This window comes from Crocodylus porosus, unplaced genomic scaffold, assembly GCF_001723895.1.
Source record: "Crocodylus porosus isolate Cpor-Errol unplaced genomic scaffold, CroPor_comp1, whole genome shotgun sequence".
NCBI lineage: Eukaryota > Metazoa > Chordata > Crocodylia > Crocodylidae > Crocodylus > Crocodylus porosus.
Window position 1 is genome coordinate 19,417 of NW_017728941.1, and position 4,511 is coordinate 23,927.

Here is a 4,511-nt window from a genome sequence, read left to right on the forward strand (position 1 = left end):
GGCGCCGCGGCGTGACCTTGGGCGACCCGCTCACCTGCGGCTGCGGGAGACAAAGCGGGCAGCGAGGGGTGCGGGGGCAGGCCGCGGCACTCGGGTTTGGAGGCGCACGCGTGTTCACGGCAGCTGGGCGGGCTGCGTGTGCACACACGATAGTGAGCACATGCAGGAGCGTGTGGATCCGGGCACGCTTGGGCACCACATCCTCGTGCGCGGGATCTGTCCCGCACCCAGCCGGCGCCCGGCCCGCACAGCCCTTTGTCTCCCATCCCGGCTTAGCCTCGTGCAGCCCAACGTAAATAATTCATGGTCGGTGGCGGGATGAGCTCATCCTGCCTGGTGGAAGGACGGCCGGCGAGCGCGGGGCGGCGCGGCGCGGCGCGGCCTGGGGCTTTGTGCGAGGGCCGCGGGCAGGGCCCAGCTGCATGGCTCCGGGCACATAGCGCCCAGCCTGCCGGCTGTTAGCACCCTGCCGGGAAGTCCCTACTCGTGTGCCTCAGTTTCCCCCGGGACAGCAGCCACCTACTCTGGGAAGCAGCATGCAGCTGCTGCAAGGCCTCCGCAGGCCAGGGCGGTGCCGTCCGTAGCAATGGCCCCCCAGCCCAGAGGCCCTTCCCCCTGCACGAGCTGCCGACAGCATCCCGTTGAACAGGAGGCGCCCGCGGAGAAGTGCATCTGCAGGGCTCTCCCGGGAGGGCACCGCTGGGCCAGCAGCGGGCGAGACCCCCGGAGCGGCGCGATGTGGCGGCAACCGGCTTGGACACGCAGCCGGGCAGGGGTGCGGAGCAGGGCAGGCCAGGTGCCGGCTCCGCTCTGCCCTGCCCAGTGGCGCACGGTGCTGCCGGCAGCCCCCGGGGGGCTTCATGTGGGTGCCAGTCTTGGGGCTAGGAATGCATCCCTGGCTCCATGACATCCAGCGGGCGCCGCGTTCCTGGGTGCAAGACGCAGGCCCCACTTCTGCTGGACGGGCCTGGAGCAGCTTGTGCACGTCCCAAGCCCCCTACGCCTCACAGGGATCCTCCTCGAGCTCCTGCGGGGCTCGGGCGGGGGATCAGAGTCCTTCCGGTCATTGTTACCGTGCTCCGACAAGGGTAACCTTGGCTCCGGCACACCTGGGTTGTTATGCAAGCCTGACATGTGGGCACCCCACCGGGCATCTGGCCCAGTGTGCCCAGTGCCCACAGCCCTGGATCCCGGGAGCCAGGCAGGCTTTGGGCAGCAGCTGCCACCAGAGGCCTCTTCTGTGGCTGCAAGAGATAAAGGCCCTTGCAGAGGCTGCAGCTCTCCCAGTGCACCCCTCCCCCCCCAGCCCAGCTGGGTCCTTGGCCCTGCACACGCAGCTGGGACCCGGCCAAGCTGGCGCCGACATCCGAGCGTGGGGCAGGGAGATTCCAGCGTGGCACCCTGGAAACAGGTCAAGACAAGGGCAGCTGAGCAGAAACAGGCCCAGCTGGGCCTGAGCGGTGCCCGGCGTGGCAAGGAGCAAGGCAGACGGCGTCCGGGACAAGGGCGGGCCCTCGCGTTTGCTGTTGGGGGCTGGAGCCGGGCTGGCCTGGGCGGTGGAGCCCCCGTCCCAGCCTGGACCAGGTTCCCAGAGGGCCTCGCTGCCTCCTGACCCCAGCAGCCCCCGGCTCCTTGCGCTGCGCAGCATCCCGGCACCGGGAAGGCGCAGAGCTGGGCTGGAGACGGAGCAGGAGCGTCAAGGGAGAGCGCCGGGCCATCGCTCCCAGCAGGGAGGAGCCTGCTGTCTGAGGGGCTGCCGCTGCAGCAAGCGCGGAGGACAGGCCTGCGCGCAGGCTGCAAGGTCACCGGGAGCCGGAGCAGCCTCGTTACTGCATGCTAATCAGGTGCCATTCACACTCCTGGCAGATGCTGCCCTCGGGATGCACGGAGACGGCACGCGGCCTGGCCACAGCCTTCAAGGCGACCCACTGCTGCATCCCTGCACCGTGGCTGGCCGGTCGAGTCACCGGGCAGGCTGCTAGGCCCGGCTGCCGGCGGCTCTCCGTCACTTCCTCTGCGAGCGCCGCATCCCACCCCAGAGCTGGCTGCATGCTGGAGTTTGCCAGTCGCTTGCTGGCACCTGGGCGCTCTCGGTGCTGGGGGCCTGGGGTGGGAGGATGCCCTGGCAGAAAGCCCCAGCGCCGCTGTAGGAAGCATCTCGCGCGTGTTCTGCAGCAGGTGATGGCCAGAGTCAGCCCTGGGCAGACAGGGCTGCGGTCCCAGGGGCTGCATCCTGCGTTCCCCGTGGCATGATTCGCAGAGCAGGCGAGAGGTGGGCAAGGCAGGTGGAGCCCGACTGCTCTGCTCAGGGTGCTGGCCTCACACCCCAGTCCTGCACCATCCTCCTGGCTGCTCAGCAAGGCCCAGGAAAACCTCCAGCTCTTTCTCCAACATCGGGTTCCTCGGCTGTTGTTCGCCAGTCAGGCCCGACGGCTGTCCAGCAGCGTGGAGGAGCCAGCCTGCAATCTGTTGCCCCATTTCACAGGTGGGGAAGTCAAGGCACAGGAAGGGGCAGTCACCCAAGAAAGCAAAGGCTGAGAAAATGGACCAACCACCCCTCCCAGTTCCAGTCCGAGCCGCTGTACCCCCAATATCCAGGTCCAGACCACGCAGCTCACATCCAGCCTAGCCCTGCCCTTTCAAGGGACCTCTGTTTCCCCAGGCAGTGCCGGGAGTGCTCAGGGAGGGCTGCGCTGCGTGCAAATCCTGGATCGGTGCCCATGGGACGGAGACAGGAGTAGGCTTCCTCCTAGCTCAAGTACCAGCTTGGTCTCCCTTGTTTACCAGGGGCGCGCCCTCGTCTGTCATCCGGCCCAGCCCACGCAGGAATGCAGCAGCTGCGACCTGCTGCGTGGCAATTGCTGGGTTGTCAGATGCGCCGTCTCCAAGCGCCCCGGGTAGTAACGCGTCCCCTTCCCAAGGGGTGAAAGCTCCGCCGAGTCCCTCTCCTTTCCCTGCCCTGGAGCTCGTCTGTGGGGTCGCCCTGAGTCGGACAGCGGTTTCACCCCAGAGGTGGCTGGATTTCAGGAGCGGGCAGCACTGACAGGCGCCGAGAGCCCAGCCCAGCCCTGCCACCCTGGGAAACTCCCCAGCTCAGCCAGGTAGGCAGCAGGAGGGAGCCCCCTCGCTGCCCCCCAGCCCCACGCCCTGCTGCAGCCGTGCCAGGGCAGGCGGGAGCCCACAATGCCGGGCCTGTGCGCGCGGAGAGAGCCCGGCTTTGTTGCAGCCGCGGCAGGCAGCCAGGCCGCCCTGGAATGTCCTCGTGGGCGCTCGGCAGCATCGCACGCCCGGGCGGGAGCATCCGGCCCGGCCCGAAGCTCTCCTGGGCGCTGCCCCGGCTTCTCCAGCACCGAGCACCAGCCTTGGGTGCTGCTTGCTCTGCCACGGCCCCCCACAACCCCAGCACCCCCGGCACGGTTGCACCCAGCTCCAGCCCTGCCGCTGTGGGATGCTCCCTCCAGCCTGGGGATGCACCCTGCTCTGTGGGGGGGAAAGCAGTGTCCCGAGCCGGCCCCTCGTTCCTGGCCAGGGATCTGCCCTCTTTTCCCCCACGTGCATCTGCAGGTGGATCCAGCACCCATGGGACCCTTGGGGTCTCCACAGGGAGGGAGGGGAAAAGGGCAACTGAATTATTTGTGCGCAGAAGTGCGATTAAGCCAGCTGTTCGCCCACATCTGGCCAGAATCAGAGGGCCGAGGTGCAGGCCGGACCGCCCCCCACGCCTGCCCCGCGACTGCCAAGGGCGGGGAGGGACCTGTGGCCTGGCAAATGCCACTAGCTCTGGTGCAGGAGATGAGTTTGGGGGGTCTCAGCTGAGATACTGGGCAGTGCCGGGGTGGGAGGGGGGCACAAGGCTGAGCAAGGGGTGGCAAGGGCAGCGGATGCAGCTTCTCTTAACCCTTTTGTGTCCCTCAGGGCAGCTTTTCCTTTGGAGAGAGGCCCCCCGGTGACCGGTGGGTCTGGCCAGGGGGCACCAGCTGGCGAGAGGCCGTGGCCTGGGTGTCCAGCTCTGGATGCAGACCCAGGGGTTGGGGCGAAGGGCATTTGCACACTGCGGGGCTGTGTGCACAGGGTCCAGGGCACGTGGGGCTGCTGTTGTCCGTGCCAGCTGCCCCGAGAGCAGCACAGCCCTGGGCAAGGCGAGGGCGCTGGGGCTGAGCAATGCAGAAGGGGATGGCGGGGCGTGGGGAGCCAGCCAGGGCCTGGTCCCTGCGGGCAGCTGGGACCCGGAGGCAAGGAGCCCGGTTTGCTCTGGGCACAGAACAGGGTGCAGCAGAAGACCTGCTCCCCCCCGCCCCCCCTGTGGGGGTGCAGCACTTCCGTGGGTTTCCATAGAGACAGAGGAAATCTAGAGAGCGCACGCCGCCTCTCTCCAGCAGCCGTGGCTGGGGGGGTCCACGCGGTGGGCTGCCATCCCTGCCCGCAGCCCGGGCACCAGCCAGGGCCTGGGGTAAGAGCAGTGGGAGCAGGACTGTGGGGGTGGGAGCAGGTCAGGAGCAGCACAGAAATTC